The sequence below is a fragment of the Pseudomyrmex gracilis genome, unplaced genomic scaffold (assembly GCF_002006095.1).
Source record: "Pseudomyrmex gracilis isolate BER0280 unplaced genomic scaffold, ASM200609v1 scaffold_24, whole genome shotgun sequence".
Lineage (NCBI taxonomy): Eukaryota > Metazoa > Arthropoda > Insecta > Hymenoptera > Formicidae > Pseudomyrmex > Pseudomyrmex gracilis.
The window spans coordinates 956,917-978,845 of record NW_018020608.1 but is presented as its reverse complement, the minus strand read 5'-3'; the positions used below and the strand labels follow the sequence as shown (position 1 = coordinate 978,845).

The following is a 21,929-nucleotide window of genomic DNA, read 5'->3' as shown; positions in this document are numbered from 1 at the left end:
GAAGCACACGCGCGGGGCGGATGTTTATGAGAATGGGACGTTACAAGAACCCTCGGACGGAACACACAGATTTTGACGGTATCCGGTACATACATCTCTTGTAACAACTGCGTATTATTATTGCGTTCAAGTGACTCCGTCATTTGGCACAGTAAAATATACTTCGGACTCGTTTCGCGAGCAATATGGCAAGAAAGTGTTGCGAACTTTTTGACGAATATTAAAAACTCATGCAAGTGAGACTAGAATAAAACTCTCAATATAACGTAAAAATATTTTCGGAGTTTAAATACAAGTCGCAAAAGAGTCGCTGAATATTCTCTCACCAACAACGCGCAACATTTTCGAACGCTAAAATATCACGCTCGATACTCGAATGAAAAAGAGCGTGTTTCGATTCCTGAAACAATGGTTTATCACAAAGTTTCATTACGGTAATTACCAATAAGAGAACCTGCGTGTCACGCATGCAATAATTTCGCTTTTGAGGGAAATGCATGCAAGCTGTACGCCACGAAGAAGCGATTTTATGAAGCAAAATTAGCTCGTAACAGGAAATTTTATCGTTTTGCTCCCGGTCGATATTCGCATGAATTATTCGGCGTGGCAAAAATTCCCGGAAGGAAACAATTTTGCTATTACGCGAGGTATCTCAAAAATTTTTTAAAACTTACCCCCTTTTTTAACATGAAAGGAAACCTCTCGACTTTGTGAAAAAAAAAAAAAAAGAACAAAAATTCTTACAAACTTTTTCTGTACAAACCGATCGTGGAAGCAATAAATTCCACCTCTTTAATTGCGCTCGGTGGAACATTCTTTAATTTTTACCGGCATCTCAATTTTAGCGATCATAACTTCGCAAACAACAATTTAGTTTGCGCACCGCGCTGCAAAGTCACTTTGTCAAAATTTGCTGCCGCGAAAACACACGAGACAAGTAAACGCCACTCTTGGGCGAGAGTGGGAGGGAATGAAAATTTTCATATTACGAAAAGGAAAAGAAACGACGCGCGCGCGTCGCTGTGAAAATCGCACCGTCCGCGCCGCCGCCGTTCCGCGAAAAGCGACGTGTTAAAGCTGCAACGAGATGCGAGATACAAACTGAATGCCATTATCTGTATCGCGCGCGCGCGCGCGGTTCCTTCTTTCCGGCTCAAACGTTTCGTGAAATTCGCGAGAACGCGCCGCTCGACGACATGTAACAACGAACGCGAGAGAACGGAAGCGCGACGAAACGCGACACGTGCTGAGAGGAGAGAAAAGCGCCGGATTCTTCCTTCGTTTCTTCTCGGTGGAAAGCGGAGTGAGCGCGCACATCACATGTAGAGAAAAAAGATAAAAAAAAAAAAAAAAAAAAAAAAAAAAAAAAAAAAAAAAAAAAAAAAAAACTAAAATAAAAATAAGGAGAGAAATAAAACGGTAAGCAAGCAGGTCTCGACAAGGAATAAGGAGGCAACAAAAAAAAAAAAAAAGAAAAATTCAGTGGCTCGTTTCGCCGAGTATCGTCGAGTTAGACATAAAAGAGAATGGCCCTAACTGCATTGAGCGACTTCTCGCGTATTACGAAATTTTAAAACGCAATTTCCGGCGAATTGCCGGCACCGCCGAAATAACTTACTGGTCGCGCAAGCTCACCAAGTACAGTTTCTTCTTCCCTCTTTTCTCTCCGAGCTTTTATTCGCCCGAAATTTCTAAATGCATTTTTAACCGCATCGTAAGGAAGTAGTACGCAAAAAATAGGATGAGCAAATATAAACGCGGTGAAGTAGAACGGTCAATACACAGGATTTTGTTTTGTAATATGAATGCGGTTGAAGAAATTATTGTTCTCTCAAATAAATAAGATTTATATTTATCTCGCAATAATAATTCGTACTTGTCATTGTTTGTATCTTATATAAAACCGATACAAGAAATCGTGACAAATTAAGATTCTATTTTTCGCGGTGGTTCGTACACTTTTCTGCCTCGTAACATTGCGTGGAAATAAAGCGAAGTTCTTTATCCCCTCGCGCACATCTATTTCAAACCGATACAACGCAGTCGATGACAGCACAGTCTACGCGACATGTCAAAACTGTTTCCTGCAAATTGATTGTTTTCAGTTATTTTTACAGCTGCGACATTTTACGAGACGAGTGACATTTTCTCGTCGCGCGCCAAAAACCGACGGGGTTATAAACGCCAAAAGTTCTGCCACTTTTTTCATCGTTTTGTCTCGCTGTAAATGCACTATTTTTTTTACAGTAGTTTTGTTTTACCATGTGACACTTGAAAAAAAAAACAAAAAAAAAACAAAAAAAAAAGTACGTTATGAAGTGTCGGACGCGTGCAAAAAACCGTTGATCCGCGCGATATAACAAAATTCGAAAAGTTGTGAGCGCGCCAAAAAGTTGCGAGAACGCCTCTCTGTTCATTAAATCTATATTGCTAAACTTCGCGGGCGTGAGTGTCAATTTAATGGCGATGCAAGTAACTCGGACGCAAATGCGAAGGAAAAAGGGAGGGAAAGAGGGACGACGCGCAATGCGACTTTCAAACTTCTAAATAACGCGAAAAAGCGAGCGTGCTGTTTTTCTCACGAGCTAAATATGTTTCAGCGTGCTATTTGACATTTCGCGCGCTCGCTCGCTCGCTCTGATAAAGCAAAAATAGAGTCGCGGCTCCGATAATCCAATTAAATGACATGTAGACGCATGAAAAATTAATGAGTTCATTTCTTTTTACAGCCGAGTGCCGACACAATTTTCTTTTTGCACATAGAGTTAGTATTTTTATAATATATTTATATATAAAATATATATATTATATTTAAAAAATATATTTAAAAAATATATAATATATATATAAAAATATACTGACTGAAAATTACATAAGCACAAGTGTGTGAAAAGTATTCGAATTCGATCTTACAACAATTGTGATACAAGAACACTTCAACAATAAATACCAGGGATATGTTTCAGGGAACAGTTTTGCTCCCGATATACATGTGCCGTTATACACGCTTGACGTAATTTAACAGGAGCAACGACCATTGCGGTAGAGAGCAGGAACAGGTTAGGTTAGGTTAGGTTAGGTTATTTATAGCCGTATAACGCGTGATGTAACTAACGCGTGTAACGCTGGGACGCGTGTTTCGTTTCAAGGTCGATTCTCTCTGGTCAATCGTCAGATAATCCCGCGATTCGTATTGCACGCGTTTGTGAAGCGCGTTATTGCAACGTAACGAGAAAGGGGGCCACGTGGCCGCGGCTGTCAATTATCACAATGGAGATTACTCGACGTATTACAAGCGAAACATAAACGGGTCGCGTAGAGAGAAAGAGAGAGAGAGAGAGAGAGAGAAAGAGAATGAGAGATACTGTGTTCCCATTACGTCAATAATATATCCATACATCACGTCTTCCTCGAGACGCCACCCAGCGAAAACAAATAATATCTTGAAACAACTAGACAAGGCAATATATACACACTTGCGACGAAAGCTGATAATTTGTTGTCGCGTTCGGAAAAATCGTCGATAGAGGAAGTTAGTGTAGTTTTTCGCGAAAAAAAAAAAGAAAAAAGAAAAACGCACAAGAAAACGATCGAAACGTGTTGCCTTAGCGACGACGGACTTATTGTCGTGTGCGTGAACCGTTGAATGAAAGATAAACAGTGCCACGGGGCAAAGGGGTGACCTCGCATTTACTGCTACCGTATAAAAAGAGAGACGCGATTCTCAGGTCATCTCCCGCACGCTAAATCAACGGAGATGATACAACGCGGACATTACGTCATTTAGCGGTGTCGATGAACGATTCGTCATTCGATGAACTCGTTAACCGGAATGGTTTTTCTTGACGGGATAGGGAAAAAGAGAGAGAACCGAAGAGGTTTTCAAATTTCTTCTTCGATAATCACGCGGAGGATGATTTCTTCCGAAAGAGAATTTTCACGTCAATCGTTACCCGATTTATTTTTCACGATGAATCCTGATCGTCGATGAACTCTTGACAAAATAATTGAATTTATTCGACGTATAAATTTCATCAAGCAAAAATTGCGCGCCTAATTGCGAGATGTTTGTTCCACCAATCTTGGATTTGTGAATTATTAACACGCGATAATATTGTGTCTGTTGTAAACGAGCAATTTGCATGCTCGTATCATCTGGGAGTCGTATACGCGAACGTGTTGTCAGTACGCGAATTTGTGCGTTTTAATAACAAAATTTACAATATTAATTGCGACATTAACGATTATCATTTGCCTCTGCGCACGTGATGTTTTTACATTACTCACAATTACCGAGAGAGTGGCGCGCGCAGCGCCTCGCTCAGTGTTTTACTGAATACCGGAGGATTATTAATTTACCAGTGCAGGAGTACACTGTTAGCGACATTAAACGGCTACGTCATCCCATCTTATTCCTCCAGACCCGTGATGCTCGAAACTTCGGTCCGAGAATAGAACGCGGTCAAGTTGCGGACTGTCTCGAGCAGGCGGGAATGACGTTTCCCATCATCAGCCGGCGAGATAAACGCACACACACACACACACTCACTCACTCACTCACGAACGCCGCGCATTCGACATGCATTCCGCACGACGTGTGTACATATATAGAGTGCGAGAAAAATGTTTGCCACGTACCTGACTGCTAGGATTTCACCCGGCACTTCGCAGATAAAAATCTTGGGGAAATTTCTGACCAGTGGGACGACGACGACGACGACGACGCGACGACGACAAAACGCAGGAAGTCACGGAAGAATCGCGCGTTGAATGAAACCCTCCCTCGATCCAACACCGATTCAAAAGCGAATCGGAGCACAATAGGGAAGAGGGAGAGAGAGAAAGAGAGACGAATATAAAGAGACCGGTTTCTCCGATGCCGATTGATTACCAATGGGAGCACGTTTTTTTTTTTTTTTAATACAAAGTCAGAGTGAGTTTTTATTTTTTCTCGCAATTTTTGTCTCTCAAAAAAGAGATCGCGAGTAACAGCTAGCTGATCGGACAGACGATCGTGCCGAGATAAATCGGTTACTCGGAAAACATGCGCGCAATTGTTCGCAGACCGTCAATGACCCGGCTTCGAGAACGAAGCCGATTCTGTCCTCACGGCACGAAGAACACGCGCCACGAAATCCGGCAGCCGACTGACGCGAGACGGATGCTGCGGCCGGTGTGTTGCCTTGCCTGGCGCGTCTCTTTCCCCACTACGAATCCCCTACCATCAACCCCTTCCTCCGTCGTACGGTGCGCCGCAAGCGCCGGCTTCCCGCGCTCTCGCCCTCGCAGCAGTCGCGCGACTCGTGTTACCGTCGGAGCGCGCGGGCTCTGCGCTCTTCTCTCTTTCCACACTCCGGGCTCCAACATTCTACACCAGGTCCGTGTCTCGTTTCATCCTCTTTCCGCTCTTCCTCGCATGTGCTCTCGCTCCCCGTTCTCTTTCTCTTCCCTCTTTCCCCCCGTAGCAAACCCCCACGCCCCCGGCACACAGGATGCGCGATCCAACTCGTTCGCTTTCATTAACTACACTTCGACACTGACAGAATGGATGTGTCGATAATTGAGGGGGCCCGGAATGGAAAGTATGGAGTGTATTAATTATACTATTTTGTTTTTCGCTTTCCGCACACACCCCGTCGCTCCACCCTGCCGCTGCCCGTTAGTTTGCGCGCAACCATTTTATTTTCTCCCAGATTATTTCCGCGCGCACGCACGTTTTGCGTAACGTTAGCTTTTCCGCGACGCGACTGGAGTTTGCAATTTTTTTTAATAAAGATATATATATATATACATATATATATGTATATGTATGTATGTATGCATGTATGTATGTATGTATGTATGTATATATATTTGTATATAAAATGTTTTCCATAGCAGGATTTTATTACACAACGCGTATGGTTTTATATTTTAAAACTATACACACACATCTCATCCCGCACATCAATGCTCGAATTTTGTACAAATGTAATTTTGCGTAATGTAATGTGCATGTAAATAAATCGATTTGTTCTGAGCGGTTTACCCGAACGAATATTTTCATTAAAGTCGCAGAATTAAAGCACGCGCTTCGGAAAGCAAAAACGCGATTCTTGTTGAAATGTCAAATATTGCCAAAATAAAATTGTTAAAAATAAAATTTGCATTTACAAACATTTCTCTCTTTCTCTCTGTGTGTCGAAATCGGATTGAAATTACACTACTTTGTGAATTCAGGACTTAAAACAATTCGCACCTTGTTTGTCTTTTCTTCTTTAAAATCCGAAAACGGAGTCTTTGCTTTGTCGCAAATGAGGAAAGTGCAAGCCGCCGCTGTGTGCAAATAAACGATCAAGACCAGCGCCTTATATGTGACGGCCGAAAGTCGGAGGTAAATGACCGGCGGCATCGGAGCGAGGACCACCCCCCCGTGCACATACATGTGCGTCCGTCTGTCTTTCTCTCTCTTTTGTCACAAGCGTTTTTTGCTTTCTGGCACACTCGGCCCGGTTCTCTACTTACATTAACACTCCGATTTTCCTTTTCGCTTCAACGAATCCGTCGCCTCCTCTCTTTCGTCTCTTTTTTCTCTCTCTCTCTTTTTTCCCCACAGTGACTGGATATATAGGAATGTGACTGTGCGTATACGTGGCCGCTGGCACGTCCTTCTACGCATGATGCCACGGAGTTGGCGCATACATGATGCATTTGCCGCGTCGAGGCGTCATCGCGCGCATCCAGATGCGTGTCGTCACCGGAATTTCAATTTCACCCGCGATCGAATCGATAAATGCGAACGTTTGAAAAAATATCGAGAGGATTAAGAAAAAAACAAATAAAAAAAAATCGTCTACGTTACGTTTAAAGAATTTTTAGATTTAATTCGCGATTTAATGTCGAACTCGTTCTCTCGTCTTGTGAACTTATGTAAATGTTTCGGAAGGAAATTGTTTTTTTTTTTTTTTTTTTACATCGACGATCGCGGTATTTTATTTTACTTTTGAGAAACTTAGAACCTGTTTCTCCATTATTTTCGGTCTCGATTTCTCTCGCTTTTAAATATTCCGGAGTAAAATCAACGTCCGGAGACAACAGTAAAGCGAAGAGGCTTCTCATTAGCGTTGTAATTTACGCTCATTCGCATAATTTATGTAGAACGTAATAAAATATGCACTCGCTAATTCGATTACAAAGGTAAGCACGAGATCTTTTCCGAAAGGCGTGTCTCTTTCTTTCTCTCTCTCTTTCTCTCTCTCTCTCTCTCTCTCGTTTCTCATAAAGGACACGCGACGACGAAAATCCTCCGGACTGAAACTTCATCTACAAATTATTCGATTAAAGTATCTCGACTCAACCCAAGTTTTCTCTTTGGAAGGAAGAAAACTACTTGTGAGTTATCAGCAACGGCAGTCGCGTCCGGAAAATGGAAAACGAACGTTTCGCACGCGGATTAGTCCGCGGGATCGGAGTCGGTTTCTTTTTCCGAGAGAGATGCATTCTTAAAGTCTCTCCCTCGTAAAATCCACGCCAGCCGCGCGTCCCATATCGCGCGATTTATTTCCCTCGGCGACCGCAATATCCCCTACCTTGCGACCCCGGTGGACTTTAAAAGGCGCGAGTCGAGTCGAGACGCTATGGATCGCGTCTAGCTCTCCTTCTGCGCGCGGGCGACTTTAATTTCTCACGACTTCCCCAAAGTCCCGCCGCCGTCGTCTTTGCCACTTCTGAGGGTGGGGGGAGGGGGAGGAGGACATAATGTGCGCGCGGCGACCACCGCCATCAAGAAAAACTTTTCACGTAACACGTTACATGTGCAAACGTTGCGTGTTTACTTCTTATATATAGCTAGAGACGGGGAGCGTCTCAGAACCCTCCCTTTCGAAGTCGCGAGTACGATCGTCGGAGAAATAGAGAAGTTAAATTATTAAGACACCAGGATATTCGGATGGATGAAATTCATTATTCATACGCGGGGTTATACGTATACGCGCACGTTATTGACATATCGATCGATTTGGTTCATCAGTTTAATGTTTCAGTAAAACACGATCTCGATGCCCCGAGCGTAATGGAGCGGAAATTATAAAAAACTTTTTTACGGAAATTTTTACTTTTACAGCCCGGATAAAAACTGTTCAAATAATAAAGTATATATACACGAGAGAGAAAGAGAGAGAGAGAGAGAGAGAGAGAGAGAAAAAAAAAACCAATGAAGTACATTTCAAGCGAGTATTTAAATCAAATTATTATTTTATATATTTTCTCTCGCGTTTAGTTATTAAATAATAACGATTAAAGGATACACGTATTCGGTGATACAAAAAAAAACAACATACTGCACTGAGTACGTCGAAAAAGTGCAATCAACCCGATTTGTAATTAAATGACCCGCGTAATCCGATATGTGACTGACACCGAGATTTATTCGTCTTTCCATATCCGCGTCAAATCTGTTCGGATTAATTCGTTTGTTTTGACGATTATTCGATTCCTCCGAGTATTCGATCGTTCATCGCCGCTAACTCTTCGCTCATTTAATCGCCGCGAAGTCAGCCATTCGTTCTCTCTCGGGCCGGTGTTTGCGCGAATTAGCATTATTATTTCGCGGCCGCTTTTTTTTTCCCCCCCATTCCTCCGCCGTTGACAATTACGGATTACAAGCGATAAATTAAAGCTCGGGCTTAATTACGAGCTTGCGTGTCACAGCGAACTCGCGCGCGAACACGGCACGCGTTATAAGAGGAGGAGGCCGTCGGAAAAGGGCGGCGGGTGGACAAAGAGGGCGGAGAAAGGATAAAGCAGCGGCTGCCTACGCTGAAACGTTGTTTGCACAATTTTTTTACTCTCATCTAGCTGGATTAATGCGTAAACCGAGCGCACCTCATGAAGAAACGGCGAGCCGTGCCGCGTGACAAATAGTCGTCGGACGCGAGTTGATTCGAGTACCGTCCCCCTGTTGTTGTTGCTTTTTTCTCTCTCTCTCTCTTTCTCTCCATTCTTTCTTTTTTTCGTGTTTCGCGCCGCAGCCCCTCGGCGCTTTGGCGCGCGTGCGAAAGCGAGAGACGAGATTTCGCGACAAGGAAACGGGCGCTTATTACCAGCGGGAGCGACCGGTACACTCGCGGATGCTTATCCGACTGAAAAATCGCGTCTCTCGCGCTTTCCCGAGCTTTCCCCCGTCGTTCCGCGGTTTTCCTGTTTTTCATAATTTCCGCGGTTGTTACCAATTAGATCCTGGCACTTGCGAAATTGGGTCTGTGCTCTTTAACCGCACCTGTTATACCCGCTTTGTGTACTCACAACGAGTAACAGGAGTGAGTCGTAAAACAAAACAAAATAAGAGGAATAAAAACACCACGACTACCTCAGGCGGAAAGGTGAAGAAAAGAAATCGCAAGATCGCGGAAAATGCAGAGACTTACAACCGACGAGACGTGTAATTTCCGCCAATTCTTGAGAACGTGCGCGCGCGCACACACACGTGCGCGTGTACAAGGTGTCTGAAAAATTTTGACATTTTTTTCTATTCAGATCGAATCTATGTTCACATTTCGGCTGTGTCAAAATTTTTCAGACACTCTGTATATAATATATATATATATATATATATATATATATATATATACACACACACATACGTAACACACATGCATTCAACAAACGGTCGATCGCGTAATAATAGACGGAACTTCGACATTTAGGCGGGATGTGCAAGATTGATATCGTGCGCGCGTGTCGCGAACCGAGAGAGCACCACCTGTGCACGTCAAACTCAACGAGGCCGCGCGCGTGAATCTTTGAACAGGGAAGTCACATTCTTCACTCGGGCAATCGCTAAATATCATTCGCGGTTAGTGGCATGATGTGGTTGCGCGGTGGGCACGAGTGCATTGACCTCCGGGATAAATCGAGAACGGCGAGATGAGTTGGCTGAATAATTTCTGACCGTCTCGAGGAGAAAGACGTTGTTGGCAAGGGTTGCCGTCGCTCGAAGAAAAATACTCGACGATAACGTCGGATCACATATCAGACGTGATATCGCGTTTGGTTAAGGTAATGCGCGAAAGATGTCAACGTGTCCACGTGCTTCTTTTCATTTGGCATTTGGAATTATTCGCGTACTCACTTCGCGAGATCGTGTCTCTCTAACATTTCTCCGATCAATTTATGGACACATTTATGGTTATATTCGTAGCTCGTATCTTATGTGCAAAGATCGTCTCGATTTATCTTCGAAATTGATCCGTAGCCAATGAAACAGCTCAGCATCTTTTTCAAGATAAATAGAACGCGTTTCAAATATCAAATATCGAACTTTGAATCAATTTACGATCTCACAAACTTATTTATATCGTAATTACTCAATAATTATTTGATCTTCTCTCTGTTCAAAAAAAAAAAAATAAATAAATAAATAAAAATATTTCCGAACGCAGAACACAAGAAAAACAAACTGAGTAAATTCATTCGAAGAAGTTTGCTTCTTAAAACATTACTGGCTATCGTATTTTAAATCGTAAACATACTAGACTTCGCGTAAAATGTGGAGAAGTTATTTATAGCCCGACTAAATAGTCGCAATTTTTCGGTATTGCATATTTATGTTTTTTATGAAGATTTACAATTCCCGCTTGTCGCGATTTATTTAAAACCCGCAATGTACCTTCCGCTCGTAAACCCTTCCTGTTTCCTGGTCGGAATGGCCAGGACGAGATCATCCTTTTCATTGCCAAATGGATTGCTTACTGGAGCTAATTGAATGCTCGTTGCTGCATCTAATTATGCGCGTAGACCGTCCCGAAGTTGCCATTTGCAGGCCACCACTTGTACATACATCACTTGGCGGACGTATATGTACGCCGGTCGTATCCTGCCTGCCCTGCGGCAAGATCCGTTTAGCGTTCATTGTCCTACGACGCTCGCGGAAATGAACATTCCACGATCGAATGTTCAGCACGCGTCTCTGTTACGACGGGTGTCATGCTAACTTGCGATAATGCCGGATAAAGACTCGATTATTAATCGATTCGAACGATCGAGGTGTCTGGAAGAACCGCTGAGAATCGCAAACATAAATAATTTTTGTGTGAAACATTTAACAAAAAACAAACTCGAAATTGTCTCGCAATATTTTTCCATATTTTAGTACATAAGTATATTGATCGTACACTACACGTAGAATATTTTTAACACACGAGATATGCAAGCGCGAAAGGGATTTTCAATTCCCGATGTTTTCCACTTCAAAAATTTACAGATTTTGTCAAAATGAGATTATGATATTAACTTCTCATTGAGAGAATAACATGCAAAACATGTAAACGACAAATATTTCGATTTAAATAAACATTTTACGTGACCCAAAACGTTGATCTGAAAATAATTCTCGATTTTTCGTTGTTGAGTCATATTTCGCTCTTTCTCTTTCTCTTGAAAAAAAAAAGTGCAAACATATTTATTAAATTAAATTTGTTAAACACGTGCGCACACTCATGAAAAAAAAAACAAAAACATCATTGTTTGATATAAAATTAATACAATTGTAATTAAAAGGAATTGTTAATTACATATAAAGCATTTAAAGCTTTTATGCGCACATTCATATATTCATATCTTCTTAATAATTACGTGGTAAACATTTCGGTTTACGTTTGAATGAAAAAAATATAAGAAAATTTCGAAAAAAAACATGTATAATCGTAAAACAAAAACAGATGCGATTGTTTTTGAACGAAAAATCCAATGAAAAGAAGAGCAAAGATTGGATGGAAAACAAACGTTGGGTTTATTTTCGTTCGACAGAATTGGAGAATTAATTCGGGCGGATTGTAAGCGCGCGCTCTATCAACGTCTATGATGCGCCGTTTCGCTCGCGGCAGGTAATGTTACGGCTACTTTACAGATTGCATATGGATGAAGCGCGCGCGCGATGGCATACGCGGAGAAAGCACGCGCTTTCCATGTGGCAGATGGACAGATGTCTCAACCCGGCGTACACACACGCACGCGCACAAGGCGGAAAACGGGAGAGAGCGCGACGCGGGGGATAATAAAACCATTAGGATCAAACGTTACGCCGTTTTCGTTCGTAATAAATGATATCCGGCGAGGAAAATATGAGAATAGAACGACGCCGCGCGCGTACAATATTTTGCCGGCATAAAAATCCGGGCTATCAATCATGCTTTCGAAGACTTCTAGCCCCGGAGCGCACGTTGCATTCTTTATTCTTCTTAATAAAAGAGGATACAGATATAAATAAGAGATAAAAATGTAGTATCATAACAGATATGATTAAAATAAAGTTGAGCTTGGCGCCAGTAATATGCACAGAAGATCTTTCCTATCTCTCTTTCTTTCTCTCTCTCTGCAGAGTTTCAATTATATATACAGTCGGAACTTTTTTCCGAATAAATCTAAACTATCTCTCATCGCGCGCAAAAAAAAGAAATATTTTCTCAACAATAAATCTTCTTTTATTAGAGAAGAATGCAATTTTTTTCTTTGTTTTCACAAAATAAAATTATCTCTCGATCTTAAAAGAGATATCGAGATAAAAAGTCGCAGACGAATTAATATTTTCTCGGCTTGTGAAAAAAACGGATGGTTTCTGTTTATTTTCATTTTTTCTTGGAAAGTTTTTTTTTCTTCTTCGCGTAAACGTGACAACGCGTTCACGCGAAGGACGAAGCATCATTCGCCGCCGACGGCGACTGAGAGTAATAACGGAGAATGCACTGATGCTGTAATCTGACGCGCGCAATTCTCCGCGCGATGAGATAATCGCGTAGTCGGCGCAAACGAGTGTTCCGACTTTTACGTGTCGCGGTGGCTGGCTGTCTCGCGGGACGCGCCTAATCGCGCATCCCGCACGAGACTCCGAGGGAAACTCGAAAATTATGCGAGGGAAACTGCGCCGGGCAGCTCTGCTTTCGATGTACCTTGGCACTTAGCGACCGCGAATAAACCACGAGCAACGAGTAACGACTTGTGCAGCTGCTAAAGCGACAAACGTGAATAACGACCGGGCGGCACAGCAGCGCAAGTCTTCTCTGTGCTTTAGAGACGTGGCCATTATACAGTGGCAGTAAGTACAGCCAGCCCGCAAATACGCGAAGCTGATCCCTCTTCTCTTTGAGAGAAAAAAGAAAAGCGCGAGCAGATTACGGAGACATATATTTAAAAAGAGTTACACGGAGATATATATTTAAAGAGTTTTAGTTTTTCATTTGAAGAGAATCATATAAATACTTTTTGGTAAGAAAAAAAAAACTTTCGCGCTTCCTAATCTCGTCGAATTGTTTTCGCGCTCTTCTAGATTTTTAACGCAACGCAATTTTCATCTCTTCTCGAATTTTTGATATTTAATACGTATCGAATGAATAAAATGAAACAGGTCGGTTTGTGCTTCTTAAATTTCTTTTGAATTTTTTATTATTAACAGAAATTGCAAATGTTTCTGCAACATATATGAGCTTTATCTGTACATTTGTGTCAAGCTGAAATTCAGCACATATTACTTTAAAATAAAATGTCATTTATATTTATACAAAACAAGCATCCGGTATAAATTTTTTAATTGAATTCAGTTCGAATTTTTACGTGTAATAATCTACACGTTTGAAAATATATTTCGCGCACGCACATTCAGCACGTGACTCACATTCGACCGAAAAACTCTTTGCCTGTTTGACGCTATATACAGAGTTTACATTTGTTAATACATATTATTTATTTCTCATTTTTAAAAATGTAACAACAAAATAATTGTGTTTCAGTGCGGAGTTTTTTTTTTTTTTTTTTTTTTTTAGATATATTTATGTCTCGAAGACACGTAACAATAATAGATCACGCACCTGTACGTTTCCGTGGCGAAGATGAATTTTGTATAAAGCTCAAAAGTTCCGCCCGCGTTATAGAGACCGGCTGTGCTTTCTGTGTTCTCCGCTTTTCACGTCAGCCCCGCGGCGTTCGAGTTGTACTTGAACTGGCCGTTGCTAGTTTGGTTCTCTCTAGTTCTACCCTTTCATTCCCGCGAAATACAGAATGTGCCGTGGAACTATCGCGCGAAACGTTCTATCCATATCCGACGTGCGAGATTGAGTCAAACGTGCCTTTGCAAACCGTAGAGCGCTGCCAAACGTGTCAGTACAAATCTTGTTCGGATTCTCAATGCTTTCAAGTGGCGAGTAACTGTAGTCTCTTTCTCTCTCTCTCTCTCTTTTTCTTTGCACATATTTATTTCCAACATAAACATATTCTATCTAAGAAAAACCAACTCATGCGTAAAGCGGAATATGTTTAAAGAAACGTCCAAGATGTTTCATAGAATTGTTTTACATTTTTTACAGACGCGCAACGCGCGTGCCATCGGTGTCGCGACATAAACACATTATTTTGAAAATTACTAGCACAACACAGGCGCGCGCTACGCGTATTACTTTTATACTATTACTTTATGCGCTACGATATTACTTTTTTAGTTTAACGTGTAATGTCAGTGAACACAACCTATCACCGCGATGACAGTATATATGTACGTCTTAAAAACCATATAATACACGTTAGAGAGATGTCAAAAATAACGCGTGAAAATCAAAATCAAAAAATAAAAGAAAAAGAGAAGAGTAGAAAAATACCACGTGACTACAGTCACGTGACTGTATTTAAAAATGTTACTAAATTAAAATCACGTGAAAGGAAAAAGTAGAAAAAGGTCATTGACCTTTTGTTAAAGGTCAATGACCTCAGACGAAAGGTCAATAAACTTTGACGAGAGGTCAATGACCTTTGACGAGAGGTCAATGATTTTTAGAAACTTTATATTGCATAATGTATAATATAAAATTTCTGTTACATATCTTATATAAATTTATACGTAATTTATATAAACGAGAAACACATCCAAGAAACGTTCAATCAGCGTCGAGATTAAAGCGGCAACAATCAAAATCGATAGTGAAGCGATTGTGATCATTTACACACGTTTTTTCTGGTAGAATATATCACGTGATCCCGAACTGTCAAAGTAGCGACGTTGAAAACCAATCGGCGATAAAGCGTCAACAACAAACACCGAGAGAGAATCGACTCTCACTACTTTACAGTAAGATTCTTTGCGCAAGAGATAAATGTGTCAATCTGACACGTATCCTTTCTCGGGAATGATGCAATTTTCAGCCATTAAAAAATTTCACTTATCCACGTTTGGCACGCGCGAATCTGTGTCCCGTATATTATTTGCGGCTCGCGCTTCGTTTTCCACAAGAGGCCACATGTCGTTGCGCGCGGCAACTCGTTGTGTAATCGAAGGAAAAGGTCGCGATGTTGCAGGTGCACGTAACATCAATTGCTCGATACACAGGTTTAAAGATTCTAATAAATCTAACGACACTCCTCACGTTTAATAATCAATTTACACGCGTAAAAAAAACACCTGCTCCAAATACTGCTAAAAAATATTTGCACTTTAGTAGAGGGGAAGGGAAAAGTCGATGAGAGTGAAAATATACAAATAAATAAAGATACGATCTTGCAGTATGCGCGCCATTAAATCCAGCGAAACGCATAGATTCTCGCTGCATGCATCGCGTGTGTGACTTATCGCAAGACTTATCATCCGAACGACACATGCTGCGAGAGGAACGGGGGGAAGGTGGAAGGATATAAGCGCGAGAGTCTCACCGCACAACGACTCACGAGGTGGATTCAACAATAAGCTGAACTGCCTAGAGGAGAGATGTATTTGTATGCTAGAACACAACACATTTCCACGTTCTACTGTTGTGTGTACGTTGTGCGCCGATACGCGCGGATGTACGCACGTTTGGTACAATTCGTCGGATGTGTACAGCGAATGTGTCGTAGATGCAACCGGTGACGGTCGAGACTTAAGCTTATCTCCCATTCACGGATCCGCGCTCTAGTACGGTCTAGTCTGCTCATTAGACGGTCTTGTCGTTTCCCCGAACATTCGCGGCTCAACGTCAGAGACGGCGGGATCTGTGACACTCGCAGTCGAGAGAAGCGTCGCGAGAATCCCCAGCGCGCGAAAACGTTAAAATCCTTAATCTCGAAAATAAATAACAATGCGCGTCAACGTCACCGTCGAGAAATTGCTCCGCTTTATTATAATTTGGGAAATTCGTTCGAAATCTCTCCGGTTTCGAAATAATATTGTTTGTAAGAACAAAAGAGATTAAAGTCCGTTAAACCGCGCGCGCCAGCGCTTTCAATCCGTTTCGCTCTTTATACGTTAAACGCGGCGCTTTCATGCGTTGCCGCATTTCGTTACGTTTTCCCCGCGCGCACTCTCTCATGTTATTTGATTTTGTCTCGGGACTTTTGCCTAATTCCATTGTAAAAGTTTTGCGCTGAAATTTTCCACAGCGCCTCTGTGTCTTCTTTATTATTATTATTTTATTATTATTTTATCGGTGAAACGCGTTATCGCGTCTAGTGTTAATATACACGACGGTTCTTTGCGCGCCAAATGTTATTTCTCTGTCTTTCCGTGAGCGGATATATATCATTTAACCAACGGATGGACCGGAACGATCGATGGTTTCTAAATTAGAGGAGAGAACAAAGCTAGCAGCGCCGTGGCGCAACTATGAATAATTATGCGCGGTGTGCTAAATACCTCTCTATGATCATTTGATAATGGCTGATCGACTCATCTCCATTTCGAATAATGGTTTGTTCATTAGACTCTGATTTGGGTATCGAGTTCCAAATTCGAGAGTCCTGTAATCAGCTGAATTTCAATTACCATAGCGCGCGCGTATACGCACAGAGAGTACAACAAAATCGCTTCATTACAGAAATGAATTCTCATACCCTTTCTCCCCTCCATTTGCGACAAAAGCTTTTTCGCTTTTGACGCAGTAATAAATATTAATACATTTTAGCAAAATGAGAGAAACGGATAACCCCTCAATAATGTACATTAATTAACATGTATTAATTAAGTTTGTGTTTATATGTATATGTATGTATGAATGGATAACAATGTAATTGAATCAAAATGAAAATGGAGAACTTTTACTGCTACACACAGACTTTGGCAATTTGAGATGCGCGCGCGAAATTATTTCTAATTCTCTTAAAATGTTGAATAAAAACAAAAAAAAAAAAAACAAGAAACTGTAATTGAATATACGCTTTTTCTTTTAGCGAGAGATATAATGATAAATTTTCAGAAAAAAAATCTCCGACTGAATTTAACGATATTTATTTGTGAGAAACGTAATTTCGTCACTGAGTAAAATGAATCACGCCGAGAAGCTACCCACATTTCCAGCGCGGATTAATAAAGTGCGAGTTGCGGGGTTCACGGACGGGAATTAGCCGGTGTGATAAAATTTTCACAACGGTCATTATATATCTCGTAAAAGTGTAGCCGGGGTGATCTCCTCGCGCACAAGCGAGAGGGAGGGGAGATTTTCGCACACACGTACGAGGAAATAATTACCGCAAGCACGGCAATTAGTTCTGAATTATTATGCCGTGGGCGCAGCTGCAATTCCGCGGAAATCACTCTGGTAATCCGGCAAGAGTTCGCCTCGGTCGCGTCGTTTGTTCATTCGCGGAATTCTGCCCTTTTGTAATCGCGGGGACAGAGGGGGAAAGAGGTAAACGCAAGATATTCCATATGTTCCGAAATTCCTCCTCCCCCCAATTTTAAATTGAAAATATATCAAGCTGCGCGCGTGAACGCAGTTACTTTATCGATTAACAACGCTTGAGAAAACCGCCGCGTTATATTATTTATCGTTACGTTTTTTTTTGGAGGAAGGTATCACAGGAAACAATTATATTGCGAAAAGTATTTACGCATAGTACGTACCGCAACCAAAAAAGTTTGCACGTCACGTTGAGCTTTTTCCTCTCGAAATTGTCGTGTCGCGACGTGTTTTCGCGCGGGGAAAACTTCTCTTCTCTTGAAAGGAGAGGTAGCTAATTTTCGCTAACAAAGTTGTCGCGGTGCGCCGTGCCTCCCGGTGCGGAGAAGATAAACGGTCGCCTTTTCCCGCCGGTTGGTCCCGATTTTGCGGACGCCGCAAGAATTCGTCTTACGTGAAATAACGACGCGACCGCGAACACGCGCTTTGTGCGCGCGCAAAAGGCGTCTCCGCGACCGCGTAAGAAACATATTCCGAATTCTAAGCGCGAATTCAACACGCGCGATCAACCAACCGTTTGACGTGTCTGTGAAAAATTTGCACGACGTTTTACCGCATTTTATGAGATTTAATGACGGTAAGTTTTTTAGCTGCACTTTTTTTGTAGCTCTACAGTTCCTGATAAAAATAAACAAAAGTTTCGCATTTTTAATATAAAAAAAAAAAACTGAAAATAATGTTATGCTAGTTTCGAAATTCAATATTTCTCTAAACTACATGAAAGCGGTCAATGATACACTTTTTATTGAGAATTTCCATTCGTTCTCGCTTATGTACTTCCATAATTGCGTGGAATTTCAGAACAATATTCCAACGATTAACAATTTTACACAATTTTGAATATTCACGCGCGCGCGCGTGTGTGTGTGTGTGGCGCCGGTACGACACTCGGGCGAGAATGTGTCGTGCTGTCGATTTCCAGCACTTCTGGCGGTAGTTCTAGATTGTTCCACTCGGAGTTCTATAAAGTTATACCATTTGCAGCCGTAGTTCCCACCGGTCTCCCGCGCCTTCCCCACACGGCGCAAAGATAATTAGCGATATAACATTATTTCATAATCTCTTATTATACGATCAGACAAATTAACCTCGGGAAATATGACGCACCAGAAGTGCAAGAAGTGGACACCGAGTGTCGAGCCGGCGCGAAAAGTTAAAATTGTATAAAATTGTTAATTGTTGAAATTTTGTTCTGAAATTTTACACAATTATAACAGTGGCCTAAAACTAACGAGAACTCTCGGTGAAAAACGTATTAATCACCGTCTTCGTGTAGTTCAGAGGAGGCTGTGTCGTGAAATTCACAAATTTTTTTTGATATTAAAAATGCGGAACTTTTGTTTATTTTTTATCAGAAACTGTAGAACCGTAAAGAGCAGGGCTACTGGAACTATCGTCTGTTTTGTAAAAATTAACAAAACAGATCGTGCAGACACTTTGCAACGGCAATAACGCGATTTGCGCTCTGATTTGCGGCTCGAACCGCGCGCAAAATGACGTCGCCGCAACAATTATGCGGCGATAATCGCGAGACTTATAACATTCAACACGGATAAGAAGCGAGATTCGATTCGAATGTGGCGCAAGGCGCGAATTGATTAATTCCAGTCGTGTCGCAGGTCACGACGACGACCGCCACGGTGTCGCCGCGATACGAATTCGCAATTTGCATTTTCGGGAACAAAAAGCAACACCACCGTTAACGCCACCGGAGTTTCCAGCGAGAGAGGGACCCCCGTACATTCGTATATATCGTCTCATTGTTGCGCCGCAACAATGGCGTCCGGAACGAACAATGTACGTTTGTCATCGGGAAGAACTCCCGGCGTGTTCCTGGGATATCCGTTGCTTCCGCGCAACACGGACAATAATCCGGGCTCCTTAGACGCCACCTGTGATTTATATTTACCGACACGTCAAACGCGAATAATAGGCAGCAGGGAATCCGTCGGACGCGCGCGAATCGATGTGCTATACATACGCACGTGAAAGATGAATTTATATCTAACATCGCCTTCAACAATGTCTGCGATTTCGTGTAAGCTCGTCTAATTACACGGGCAACACGATCATTCGCTCCCCCTACTGACATGCCCCGGGAGTATTGTACAAAATAAATCGGTGAATAATGACGGCAGAGAGCCCCCCCTGACACATTATGAATTATAGATCCGTGTATATTTCGGTTAACGTGTGTAAATCAGCTTGCCGATATTCGCTTCGAAATATCAGCCAAGAGCGACAATTGCGGCAGAACAATTAATGCATATACCAACTACAATTTTTTTTTTGCAGCCCGCTAATGATTTAGTCGATAACTCTCCGTCTGTCATTGAACGGATTTTATACGTGCGAGACTTTCGCGAGTTAATTATTTCAGCTGTTATAAACTCTCTCCTGCGCGCTATAAGTTTCACCATGTGAGAACTGAATGTTTAATCGCGATTATTTAATCAAAAAGTTGAGCGTAATCCACGAATATATCACGCGCATTTTTTAACAATGAATTTTTGAATTTCGCGGGTGTGATTTCTCGCAACAAAAAAAAAAAAAAAAAAACGCGCGCGCTGCAGTTATTCCTCGTCGAGCGCGACTTTGTTTTTTTACTTTTCTCTCGTGACACTTCGCGTATGTAAATAATGGCACGAAAAATCGCTGCGATCCGCGAAAATGCAAAAACACGACGTCCTCAGACCCCGCCGTCAATGAGAGGGGGTCAGGGAGGGTTACAACGCCGGCGCCACGCGCGATGGTCGAGGATCAAATATTCCGCGGGGGATTACTTTGCCGTAGTTAAAAGTAACAGGTCTGTAATAAACGTCGAGACCATTCGCGAGAGGGAGGTGCGCCATGTTCTGGCTAATAAACGTTTCACGGCGGTTGAAGCCGCGCGCCATTATTTTATTTCCGATTCACCGCGCCGGGAAAATTTTATTCCTGTTTCGCCGTGCTCGGTTGAATTCTCGTTATCGCGAGCAACTCTCGCCAGCGACAAATAAAATTGTATCGACGCGGCTCTTCTCTCGAACGAAATGGAATTTATACATTTGTATCGATATATATACATATATATATATATATATATATATATATATATATATATATANTATATATATATATATATATATATATATATATCGAGAAGTGCAGCACTTTGTAATTATTACAATGCTACGCATTTTGACGTAATTACATTATTGCAATTATTAATTGTAATTAATAGTCTCCTCTTCCCTTTCGATGTTATTTCTGCGGTTTGTCAATGTGCCGGGCAAAAGAAGCGCGAATATATCAAATAAAACATCATCATCCCCGTGCAAATGATAAATTTTCGCATCGGATTATATAATAATATCTGTGCGTGTGTGTGCGTTTGTATAAACTTGCACTCTTAACCTCAACATGGTAAACATTGAGAGCCATTAGGAGGCCAACCATTTCGCGTTGATTATGACTACATAATTAATGCACATTTATTCTTCGTGTTCTCGCGGCTTTGTTTGCTACGCCTTCATTTTCGTGAATACATATTTAGCCAGGCTGAACTATTAATTCTTGTTTGCTAGACTTAAATAGTTTCTGAAAAGTCTCGGAGAGATGAAAGGAAAGTTGTTGCAATAAATAAACTAAATATAAGCGTGTGGATCAGCGCACCTCGCCTTATACATCTACCTCGTTAAAAAAAACTTTATAACAGCAGAAAATGTAATTATAGCGCAATTTTATCCGCAGCAGATGCGCTTGTTGATAATTTTGTGGTTATTATTATTATCGTTATAAAAAATAACATATATGTAGCTACACACACACACGCGCACACACGAGAGAATTTAATGCACTTTCTGTGTACACAAATATTGTCTCTATTATCAGTTTCCCTATTATCACTTTTTTGATAAAGACCCAATAAAATGGAACGCGCAATTAGCGTCTCTTTTATTCACACGTCGTAGAGAAAACTCATTTATAAATTACTGTAATTACGATGGAAATTAAAATATAATGCGCTTAATTATGTCACGATAATTACAGTTTTACCTCATCAAACTTACGTCGCATAAAACAAATCAACGAGATAAAAATACGTTTTAATTATAAACGTCTGATCACACATTTTCGATCTAAAGCGTTTTGATAGTAAGCGAATACATATCTCGTTTGAGATCCCCGCGCGAATTCAGCGCGATTCCCGATTTAATTCTTTACGTGTCGAAGTTGGTCGCAAATGTCGCGTTTCTCTCCCGCGATTCTTCTCCAAAGTAT

At 41.5% G+C, this 21,929-nt stretch overlaps 1 protein-coding gene across 2 annotated transcripts in view; it reads right to left on the bottom strand.

Moving 5' to 3' along the window:
- The window catches only part of LOC109852101 (prolyl 4-hydroxylase subunit alpha-2), an 88,036-nt gene extending 82,878 nt beyond the window's left edge, over window positions 1-5,158 (bottom strand). For both annotated transcript variants that reach the window (XM_020422939.1, XM_020422940.1), the window contains exon 1: window positions 4,639-5,158. The gene's annotated coding sequence lies outside the window, so the exon portion shown is untranslated. The remainder of the gene's footprint in view (window positions 1-4,638) is intronic.
- Window positions 5,159-21,929: the final 16,771 nt, after the last annotated feature.